Source organism: Pseudophryne corroboree, chromosome 2, assembly GCF_028390025.1.
Source record: "Pseudophryne corroboree isolate aPseCor3 chromosome 2, aPseCor3.hap2, whole genome shotgun sequence".
NCBI lineage: Eukaryota > Metazoa > Chordata > Amphibia > Anura > Myobatrachidae > Pseudophryne > Pseudophryne corroboree.
Genome location: NC_086445.1, coordinates 451,860,048 through 451,872,574, shown reverse-complemented (window position 1 = coordinate 451,872,574; position 12,527 = coordinate 451,860,048). Strand labels below are relative to the sequence as shown.

At 46.1% G+C, this 12,527-nt stretch overlaps 1 long non-coding RNA gene across 1 annotated transcript in view; it reads left to right on the top strand.

Moving 5' to 3' along the window:
* Window positions 1-11,228, top strand: part of LOC135027681 (uncharacterized) — a 67,833-nt gene extending 56,605 nt beyond the window's left edge. The window contains exons 4-5 of the long non-coding RNA XR_010224096.1: window positions 9,413-9,463; window positions 11,068-11,228. This is a non-coding gene — a long non-coding RNA (uncharacterized LOC135027681). The remainder of the gene's footprint in view (window positions 1-9,412; window positions 9,464-11,067) is intronic.
* Window positions 11,229-12,527: the final 1,299 nt, after the last annotated feature.

Genomic DNA, 12,527 nt, shown 5'->3' with positions numbered 1-12,527 from the left:
CGCCACAGCTACAAATGGACTCATTCCTATGCTGATATCTAACAACGTGGGGATCTGGTAACTATCTACTCAACACAGTGAATGCACAAGGGGAGGTTGCCCTAGCCTTCAGGAATGAAAATCATTTATGCAGGAGAATGTGAAATCCACCAAGTCTTATTCTGAGAAAGACTTTTTAAGTTTTATCGCCACCTTGTGGTAATAGGAATTCCTTTTTCTTTTAGATCTCTTTATATGTGATTTATAAATAAATTGTTACTTTTTACACTGAACAAACCATCCCTTTAATTATTAATTATTATTAATTATAATTAAATATTTGTACAGCCAGCGCAGGTATTCACCTCTATTTACTGCTTGTTGTTTTGAGGAATTGACCTTCCTCCTACCTGCTGCTGTTGGTTGCGCACCTGCATATTTATTTACTGTACTTTGACACCACCACTGTGACTGGGCTGATGCAGCACAAGACACCACCACTGGACTGATGCAGCATAAGACAGCACCACTGGACTGATGCAGCACAAGACACCACCACTGGACTGGATTTATACAGCAGCACTGGACATATGGCAGCAGAGGACACAACCACTGTGACTGGACTGATGCAGCACAAGGCACTACCACTGAACTGATACAGGACACTGAGGACGGAGACTAGTCCTCTCTCTACACTCTCCAATGTGGCAGTGAAAATGGCGGCGACGCGCGGCTCCGTATATGGAATCCAAACCCTGCGAGAATCCAACAGCGGGATGATGACGTTTTGCCTCGTTCTGGTTTCCGAGTCAGACGGGAAAGCCAGAGCCTGACTCGGATCTGGGCTCGGGTGGTGAAGTTTGGGGGGGTTCGGTTCTCCGAACCCGCTCATCTCTACATTCTACTATTATCAGCTATAACCCACCACCTTTGGGACCTGTGTGCCATCTATTCAATACTGCCCCAGGGACCCCACTCACTTCTGGGGCCTGTGTGCAGACTAGTACATGTGAGTCAGCCCTATACTTGGTGCAAAAGATCCGTCAGACAACAGATGTACTTATGTGTGTGCACAGTTCTGTATATCCCTCAATGCATTATAACTACCTCTATGAGCCTACAGGAGAATGCCTAGTGTCGCCAACTCTACACAAGGGGCAGTGTGTCTGATATGGTACGGCTCTGCATTGCCCATAGCTGTGTACGCTTGGTTATAGAACATGTGCAGTGCGATAACATGCAACATATGCTCCGCGCACCGACTTCAGGTCTTCATCAGCCCCTATGTGTGTAGGAGCAAATATGGAATAACATTTACATTGTACTTATCAGGTGCCAAAAAAAGGCGAATAACAACGGAGGAGAAAATGGAAATTTCAGCGGAGGCAGCCTCTTCCGGAATAGGTAATAATACTGTTCCCTGCTTTTTAGCTCAGTACTAAAGAGTAGAGATGAGCGCCTGAAATTTTTCGGGTTTTGTGTTTTGGTTTTGGGTTCGGTTCCGCGGCCGTGTTTTGGGTTCGACCGCGTTTTGGCAAAACCTCACCGAATTTTTTTTGTCGGATTCGGGTGTGTTTTGGATTCGGGTGTTTTTTTAAAAAAACACTAAAAAACAGCTTAAATCATAGAATTTGGGGGTCATTTTGATCCCATATTATTATTAACCTCAAAAACCATAATTTCCACTCATTTTCAGTCTATTCTGAATACCTCACACCTCACAATATTATTTTTAGTCCTAAAATTTGCACCAAGGTCGCTGGATGACTAAGCTAAGCGACACTAGTGGCCGACACAAACACCTGGCCCATCTAGGAGTGGCACTGCAGTGTCACGCAGGATGTCCCTTCCAAAAAACCCTCCCCAATCAGCACATGACGCAAAGAAAAAAAGAGGCGCAATGAGGTAGCTGACTGTGTGAGTAAGATAAGCGACCCTAGTGGCCGACACAAACACCGGGCCCATTTAGGAGTGGCACTGCAGTGTCACGCAGGATGTCCCTTCCAAAAAACCCTCCCCAATCAGCACATGACGCAAAGAAAAAAAGAGGCGCAATGAGGTAGCTGACTGTGTGAGTAAGATTAGCGACCCTAGTGGCCGACACAGACACCGGGCCCATTTAGGAGTGGCACTGCAGTGTCACGCAGGATGTCCCTTCCAAAAAACCCTCCCCAATCAGCACATGACGCAAAGAAAAAAAGAGGCGCAATGAGGTAGCTGACTGTGTGAGTAAGATAAGCGACCCTAGTGGCCGACACAAACACCGGGCCCATTTAGGAGTGGCACTGCAGTGTCACGCAGGATGTCCCTTCCAAAAAACCCTCCCCAATCAGCACATGACGCAAAGAAAAAAAGAGGCGCAATGAGGTAGCTGACTGTGTGAGTAAGATTAGCGACCCTAGTGGCCGACACAAACACCGGGCCCATTTAGGAGTGGCACTGCAGTGTCACGCAGGATGTCCCTTCCAAAAAACCCTCCCCAATCAGCACATGACGCAAAGAAAAAAAGAGGCGCAATGAGGTAGCTGACTGTGTGAGTAAGATTAGCGACCCTAGTGGCCGACACAAACACCGGGCCCATTTAGGAGTGGCACTGCAGTGTCACGCAGTATGTCCCTTCCAAAAAACCCTCCCCAATCAGCACATGACGCAAAGAAAAAAAGAGGCGCAATGAGGTAGCTGACTGTGTGAGTAAGATTAGCGACCCTAGTGGCCGACACAAACACCGGGCCCATTTAGGAGTGGCACTGCAGTGTCACGCAGGATGTCCCTTCCAAAAAACCCTCCCCAATCAGCACATGACGCAAAGAAAAAAAGAGGCGCAATGAGGTAGCTGACTGTGTGAGTAAGATTAGCGACCCTAGTGGCCGACACAAACACCGGGCCCATTTAGGAGTGGCACTGCAGTGTCACGCAGGATGTCCCTTCCAAAAAACCCTCCCCAATCAGCACATGACGCAAAGAAAAAAAGAGGCGCAATGAGGTAGCTGACTGTGTGAGTAAGATTAGCGACCCTAGTGGCCGACACAAACACCGGGCCCATTTAGGAGTGGCACTGCAGTGTCACGCAGGATGTCCCTTCCAAAAAACCCTCCCCAATCAGCACATGACGCAAAGAAAAATAAAAGAAAAAAGAGGTGCAAGATGGAATTGTCCTTGGGCCCTCCCACCCACCCTTATGTTGTATAAACAAAACAGGACATGCACACTTTAACCAACCCATCATTTCAGTGACAGGGTCTGCCACACGACTGTGACTGATATGACGGGTTGGTTTGGACCCCCCCCAAAAAAGAAGCAATTAATCTCTCCTTGCACAAACTGGCTCTACAGAGGCAAGATGTCCACCTCATCATCACCCTCCGATATATCACCGTGTACATCCCCCTCCTCACAGATTATCAATTCGTCCCCACTGGAATCCACCATCTCAGCTCCCTGTGTACTTTGTGGAGGCAATTGCTGCTGGTCAATGTCTCCGCGGAGGAATTGATTATAATTCATTTTAATGAACATCATCTTCTCCACATTTTCTGGATGTAACCTCGTACGCCGATTGCTGACAAGGTGAGCGGCGGCACTAAACACTCTTTCGGAGTACACACTTGTGGGAGGGCAACTTAGGTAGAATAAAGCCAGTTTGTGCAATGGCCTCCAAATTGCCTCTTTTTCCTGCCAGTATAAGTATGGACTGTGTGACGTGCCTACTTGGATGCGGTCACTCATATAATCCTCCACCATTCTTTCAATGGTGAGAGAATCATATGCAGTGACAGTAGACGACATGTCCGTAATCGTTGTCAGGTCCTTCAGTCCGGACCAGATGTCAGCATCAGCAGTCGCTCCAGACTGCCCTGCATCACCGCCAGCGGGTGGGCTCGGAATTCTGAGCCTTTTCCTCGCACCCCCAGTTGCGGGAGAATGTGAAGGAGGAGATGTTGACAGGTCGCGTTCCGCTTGACTTGACAATTTTCTCACCAGCAGGTCTTTCAACCCCAGCAGACTTGTGTCTGCCGGAAAGAGAGATCCAAGGTAGGCTTTAAATCTAGGATCGAGCACGGTGGCCAAAATGTAGTGCTCTGATTTCAACAGATTGACCACCCGTGAATCCTTGTTAAGCGAATTAAGGGCTCCATCCACAAGTCCCACATGCCTAGCGGAATCGCTCCGTGTTAGCTCCTCCTTCAATGTCTCCAGCTTCTTCTGCAAAAGCCTGATGAGGGGAATGACCTGACTCAGGCTGGCAGTGTCTGAACTGACTTCACGTGTGGCAAGTTCAAAGGGCATCAGAACCTTGCACAACGTTGAAATCATTCTCCACTGCGCTTGAGTCAGGTGCATTCCACCTCCTATATCGTGCTCAATTGTATAGGCTTGAATGGCCTTTTGCTGCTCCTCCAACCTCTGAAGCATATAGAGGGTTGAATTCCACCTCGTTACCACTTCTTGCTTCAGATGATGGCAGGGCAGGTTCAGTAGTTTTTGGTGGTGCTCCAGTCTTCTGTACGTGGTGCCTGTACGCCGAAAGTGTCCCGCAATTTTTCTGGCCACCGACAGCATCTCTTGCACGCCCCTGTCGTTTTTTAAATAATTCTGCACCACCAAATTCAAGGTATGTGCAAAACATGGGACGTGCTGGAATTTGCCCATATTTAATGCACACACAATATTGCTGGCGTTGTCCGATGCCACAAATCCACAGGAGAGTCCAATTGGGGTAAGCCATTCCGCGATGATCTTCCTCAGTTGCCGTAAGAGGTTTTCAGCTGTGTGCGTATTCTGGAAACCGGTGATACAAAGCGTAGCCTGCCTAGGAAAGAGTTGGCGTTTGCGAGATGCTGCTACTGGTGCCGCCGCTGCTGTTCTTGCGGCGGGAGTCCATACATCTACCCAGTGGGCTGTCACAGTCATATAGTCCTGACCCTGCCCTGCTCCACTTGTCCACATGTCCGTGGTTAAGTGGACATTGGGTACAACTGCATTTTTTAGGACACTGGTGAGTCTTTTTCTGACGTCCGTGTACATTCTCGGTATCGCCTGCCTAGAGAAGTGGAACCTAGATGGTATTTGGTAACGGGGGCACACTGCCTCAATAAATTGTCTAGTTCCCTGTGAACTAACGGCGGATACCGGACGCACGTCTAACACCAACATAGTTGTCAAGGCCTCAGTTATCCGCTTTGCAGCAGGATGACTGCTGTGATATTTCATCTTCCTCGCAAAGGACTGTTGAACAGTCAATTGCTTACTGGAAGTAGTACAAGTGGGCTTACGACTTCCCCTCTGGGATGACCATCGACTCCCAGCAGCAACAACAGCAGCGCCAGCAGCAGTAGGCGTTACACGCAAGGATGCATCGGAGGAATCCCAGGCAGGAGAGGAATCGTCAGAATTGCCAGTGACATGGCCTGCAGGACTATTGGCATTCCTGGGGAAGGAGGAAATTGACACTGAGGGAGTTGGTGGGGTGGTTTGCGTGAGCTTGGTTACAAGAGGAAGGGATTTACTGGTCAGTGGACTGCTTCCGCTGTCACCCAAAGTTTTTGAACTTGTCACTGTCTTATTATGAATGCGCTGCAGGTGACATATAAGGGAGGATGTTCCGAGGTGGTTAACGTCCTTACCCCTACTTATTACAGCTTGACAAAGGGAACACACGGCTTGACACCTGTTGTCCGCATTTCTGTTGAAATACCTCCACACCGAAGAGCTGATTTTTTTGGTATTTTCACCTGGCATGTCAACGGCCATATTCCTCCCACCGACAACAGGTGTCTCCCCGGGTGCCTGACTTAAACAAACCACCTCACCATCAGAATCCTCCTGGTCAATTTCCTCCCCAGCGCCAGCAACACCCATATCCTCCTCATCCTGGTGTACTTCAACACTGACATCTTCAATCTGACTATCAGGAACTGGACTGCGGGTGCTCCTTCCAGCACTTGCAGGGGGCGTGCAAATGGTGGAAGGCGCATGCTCTTCACGTCCAGTGTTGGGAAGGTCAGGCATCGCAACCGACACAATTGGACTCTCCTTGTGGATTTGGGATTTCGAAGAATGCACAGTTCTTTGCTGTGCTTTTGCCAGCTTGAGTCTTTTCATTTTTCTAGCGAGAGGCTGAGTGCTTCCATCCTCATGTGAAGCTGAACCACTAGCCATGAACATAGGCCAGGGCCTCAGCCGTTCCTTGCCACTCCGTGTGGTAAATGGCATATTGGCAAGTTTACGCTTCTCCTCCGACAATTTTATTTTAGGTTTTGGAGTCCTTTTTTTACTGATATTTGGTGTTTTGGATTTGACATGCTCTGTACTATGACATTGGGCATCGGCCTTGGCAGACGACGTTGCTGGCATTTCATCGTCTCGGCCATGACTAGTGGCAGCAGCTTCAGCACGAGGTGGAAGTGGATCTTGATCTTTCCCTAATTTTGGAACCTCAACATTTTTGTTCTCCATATTTTAATAGGCACAACTAAAAGGCACCTCAGGTAAACAATGGAGATGGATGGATACTAGTATACAATTATGGACGGACTGCCGAGTGCCGACACAGAGGTAGCCACAGCCGTGAACTACCGTACTGTACTGTGTCTGCTGCTAATATAGACTGGTTGATAAAGAGATGTCGTAGTATGTATGTATGAAGAAGAAAGAAAAAAAAACCACGGTTAGGTGGTATACAATTATGGACGGACTGCCGAGTGCCGACACAGAGGTAGCCACAGCCGTGAACTACCGTACTGTACTGTGTCTGCTGCTAATATAGACTGGTTGATAAAGAGATGTCGTAGTATGTATGTATGAAGAAGAAAGAAAAAAAAACCACGGGTAGGTGGTATACAATTATGGACGGACTGCCGAGTGCCGACACAGAGGTAGCCACAGCCGTGAACTACCGTACTGTACTGTGTCTGCTGCTAATATAGACTGGTTGATAAAGAGATGTCGTAGTATGTATGTATAAAGAAGAAAGAAAAAAAAAACCACGGTTAGGTGGTATACAATTATGGACGGACTGCCGAGTGCCGACACAGAGGTAGCCACAGCCGTGAACTACCGTACTGTACTGTGTCTGCTGCTAATATAGACTGGTTGATAAAGAGATGTAGTAGTATGTATGTATAAAGAAGAAAGAAAAAAAAACCACGGGTAGGTGGTATACAATTATGGACGGACTGCCGAGTGCCGACACAGAGGTAGCCACAGCCGTGAACTACCGTACTGTACTGTGTCTGCTGCTAATATAGACTGGTTGATAAAGAGATGTCGTAGTATGTATGTATAAAGAAGAAAGAAAAAAAAACCACGGTTAGGTGGTATACAATTATGGACGGACTGCCGAGTGCCGACACAGAGGTAGCCACAGCCGTGAACTACCGTACTGTACTGTGTCTGCTGCTAATATAGACTGGTTGATAAAGAGATGTCGTAGTATGTATGTATGAAGAAGAAAGAAAAAAAAAACCACGGTTAGGTGGTATACAATTATGGACGGACTGCCGAGTGCCGACACAGAGGTAGCCACAGCCGTGAACTACCGTACTGTACTGTGTCTGCTGCTAATATAGACTGGTTGATAAAGAGATGTCGTAGTATGTATGTATAAAGAAGAAAGAAAAAAAAAACACGGTTAGGTGGTATACAATTATGGACGGACTGCCGAGTGCCGACACAGAGGTAGCCACAGCCGTGAACTACCGTACTGTACTGTGTCTGCTGCTAATATAGACTGGTTGATAAAGAGATGTAGTAGTATGTATGTATAAAGAAGAAAGAAAAAAAAACCACGGGTAGGTGGTATACAATTATGGATGGACTGCCGAGTGCCGACACAGAGGTAGCTACAGCCGTGAACTACCGTACTGTGTCTGCTGCGACTGGATGATAAATAATGATATAAAAAATATATATATATCACTACTGCAGCCGGACAGGTATATATATTATATAATGACGGACCTGCTGGACACTGTCTGTCAGCAGAATGAGTTTTTTATAGAATAAAACAAAAAACACCACACAAGTGAAGTCACACGACGAGTGTTTAACTTTTTCAGGCAATCACAATATAGTATACTACTAACTATACTGGTGGTCAGTGTGGTCAGGTCACTGGTCAGTCACACTGGCAGTGGCACTCCTGCAGCAAAAGTGTGCACTGTTTAATTTTAATATAATATGTACTCCTGGCTCCTGCTATAACCTATAACTGGCACTGCAGTGCTCCCCAGTCTCCCCCACAATTATAAGCTGTGTGAGCTGAGCACAGTCAGATATATAATATATACATAGATGATGCAGCACACTGGGCTGAGCAGTGCACACAGATATGGTATGTGACTGTCTTGTACTCCTGGCTCCTGCTATAACCTATAACTGGCACTGCAGTGCTCCCCAGTCTCCCCCACAATTATAAGCTGTGTGAGCTGAGCACAGTCAGATATATAATATATACATAGATGATGCAGGCATGCAGCACACTGGGCTGAGCAGTGCACACAGATATGGTATGTGACTGAGTCACTGTGTACCGTTTTTTTCAGGCAGAGAACGGATATATTAAATAAAACAACTGCACTGCTGGTGGTCACTGTGGTCAGTCACTAAACTCTGCACTCTCTTCTACAGTATCAGCCTCAGGTCAATCTCTCTCTCTCTCTCCTAATCTAAATGGAGAGGACGCCAGCCACGTCCTCTCCCTATCAATCTCAATGCACGTGTGAAAATGGCGGCGACGCGCGGCTCGAGTCCTTATATAGAATCCGAGTCTCGCGAGAATCCGACAGCGTCATGATGACGTTCGGGCGCGCTCGGGTTAACCGAGCAAGGCGGGAAGATCCGAGTCGCTCGGACCCGTGAAAAAAACCATGAAGTTCGTGCGGGTTCGGATTCAGAGAAACCGAACCCGCTCATCTCTACTAAAGAGACAGGCATTTTCCAGAGGCACCTTTTAACAATGGTGGTGTCTTACACTAACACACAATAACTATACTTTATGCTGTAGGAAACTTCTATAACCTGAATATTGACATGGTCAGATTATTGACATTAACAGGATGTCGACAAGTCAAATGTTGACACTGAAATAATGTTGACATTGTCAGTATGTCAACAACATTGTGAATGTAGACAGTCAGCATGTTGACAATCTGGTTTTCAGTAGAGGTATCATATAACCTTAACCCTGACTGCAGCCTAAACACAATGTTAATATTATGACAATGCCGGCATTCTGTCAGTGTCAACATGTCAAACATATACCCTCACCTGTGTGCCATCTCCTCACCTCTGCCCTGTGCACCCCACTCACCTCTGGGGGGGTCTCAATGTTCCTAATATGAATACTATGCTATTATATCATTATATATCTGTACTAAGAATAAAATGAAATATATCTAACGTTTAATATGCAATGTCCATTCTGCAATGACAGGAGGGAAGAGAGAATCGGGACCCTTTCTTTCAAAGGAAAAAGAGTGTCCCTGTAAGTATTATTTTCCTGTTTCTACAAATTAGTTTTTGCTTGACAGATCAGACTTGTTATGGGTCAGGTAATGGGATTCCTAAATCATTGATTAATAAGCGAGATAAGAATGTAGTTAGACAAGTCAGGAGCACAGCAGGGGCTTTAGGGATATATTTACCAAAGGTCAATTTTAATCTATTTTTATTGATTTCAGATTAATTAAAATCGACATTAATCGATGTTGGGCTTCCAGTGCTAAAATACACATTTACTAACATTTAAAAATTAATATAAAAAAAAATAATTTGTTAGTAAATGTATGTTTTATCCCTGGAAGCCCAACCTTGATTAAGATTCATTTTAATCGAACTGAAATTGATTAAAATCAGTCAAAATGACCTTTAGTAAATATACCCCGCAGAGGGTGGTTTTAAAGTGTGAATTTTCAGAAAAAGAAACACTTTCTGCAATAAGCTGCTACAGATACATCTTTGTGATGATTGGAATCTTTGTCTATTCATTATCAGTAATGGGTCTGTTACATGTTCGGAAACTCCAGTTTCTGTATGTCTTTTGTAACTGGCCCATTCATTATAATGGTCCTAATGGGGATGGTGTTGGTCCTCGGAGCCCAGCTTCTTCCTATAGGAAGGTCTGTCAGCTTGCAAATAGGTATCCTATCTGATTCCTCTGCTGCCTCAGCACTGAATGCATGAACCCAGGTCACGCATGCATAGTCAGCCGGATCCTTAGGATATCTTGGGCGACTCTACAGGTAGCAGGGTGAATGTCAGGAGTGTCCTTTGGAGCATTACCTACCCTCCCCCAACCTGTGGGAGACTTCTGATTCATGGTGGAGTATCCTGTTACCCGGCATCACTATCAGTCTGCATGTGAGCCAGCCCCATACCTAACCTGGTACAAAGGATCCATCAGACAACAGGTGTACTTAGGTGTGCGCACATAACCTGGTACAAAGGATCCATCAGACAACAGGTGTACTTAGGTGTGTGCACATAACCTGGTACAAAGGATCCATCAGACAACAGGTGTACTTAGGTGTGCGTACAGCTCTGTATAGCCGGCAATGCATTGTAACTCCCTCTATGAGCCTACAGGAGAATGCCGAGTTCAGATGGGTGTAGTATGGTATGCCGGCGGCCGGGCTCCCGGTGACCAGCATACCAGCGCCAGGATCCCGACCGTCGGCATACCGACAGCGTGGCAAGTGCAAATGAGCCCCTTGCAGGCTCGCTGCGCTCGCCACGCTGTGCTCGCCACGCTGTGGGCACGGTGGCGCACTACGCGCGCCACGCTATTTATTCTCCCTCCAAGTTGGTCGTGGACCCCCATGGGGGAGAAAGTGTGTCGGTATGCCGGCTGCCGTGATTCCGGCGCCGGTATACTGTGCGCCAGGATCCCGACAGAAGGCAAACTGAAGACCACCCGTTCAGACAACTCTACACAAGTGACAATGCATCTGAGATGGTATGGCTTTGCATTGCCCATAGCTGTGTACACTTGGTCATGGAACATATGCTCTGCGCACATACTTCAGCTCTGCATCAGCATTTATGTGTGTAGGAGCAAATATAGAATAACATTTACATTATGCTTATCAGGTGATTAAAGAAGGAGATAACAGCAGGGGTACCCCTGAGGAAGTCAGAAGGATAGGACACAGTTTTTCCGTAACGAAACCCGTTGGGTGATTTCTTACCGCATGCTGTTGCTCAGATAAGCTGTCTTTTCTCTTTTATTATGTTTCGGCATTTACTAATGTTCCTGTGTTTTTAAATGTAAACTGAATTACACTACAGTATGTAGTTTTTTTTTATATTTTTATATGTTATGGATCTGTATTAAAAATTTTTGAAAGCTTCACATGGTTGATGACTTTGTGTGGATCATACAAGAATTGAGATAAGCTGTAAAAGTTATTTCTACTTGGTATGTGTACATGGTGGTGTTTATGTACTATTGCACTAGGAGGCACTACTGTCCTTTTTTTGTATTTCAGAGTGGAGAAGTTGATGTGCATCAAGATAAGGAGCTTGACCGTCCAAGAAAAATGGAATTTCCTATGCATGTTGTCCTTTGGACTATCTTATTATTATTATTATTATTGTGTATACACTGGAATAGCGCCGAATCTGTTTATATTTATGTGTATACAGATGGAGCCTCCGTCATTTCACCTGGCTGAGGCACAGGCGTGCACTCCCGACGTGACTAGGCGATCCATCCGCCTAGTCACGCTTGGAGTGCACGGAGACGCTCCCAATCAGAACGCCTCTGTCCGGGCACGTGGACGGAGACGCTCTCCATTCAAGTGAATGGGGCGCATCTCCATCTGGACACGCGTGCTCGTCCAGACGGAGACGCTCACAGTGACTACGTGCGCCCGTGCGGGCGCACCTAGTCACACACGGAGCAATAATAAGGAGGCTCTATCTGTGTGTGTGTGTGTGTGTGTGTATATATATATATATATATATATATATATAAAATATATAAAACACAAGTCTTGTCTGGCAGCGTGTTTTGTGTGTGTGTGTGTGTGTGTGTGTGTGTATATATATATATATATATATATATATATATATATATATATATAAGGTAAGGTGATGGGCGGCACTCCAAAGGATTTTCTATGAATAAAACAGCTCACCAGGCCGATTAGCGTGTCAACGTTTCAGGTGTCTTTATTCACACCTTTCGTCAGGATACTGACGAAAGGTGTGAATAAAGACACCTGAAACGTTGACACGCTAATCGGCCTGGTGAGCTGTTTTATTCATAGAAAATCCTTTGGAGTGCCGCCCATCACCTTACCTTGTCTGCTGGGCCTTGCAGTGCCACGGGAAGGCACCCAGGTATTCAATCCTTGCTGTAGGAGTGCCGGTCACAATTGTTTTTTATATATATATATATATATAAATTCCAATGGATAAATGGACCACACCAGCGGAAGGGGCTGAGACCCCAAAAATGTTTGGCTGTGCACCACTGGTAATATACGTCTTTTGCCTATCTTCAAGTCTCTTGAGTGCCATTTATCCATTGGAATTTGTATGCTACT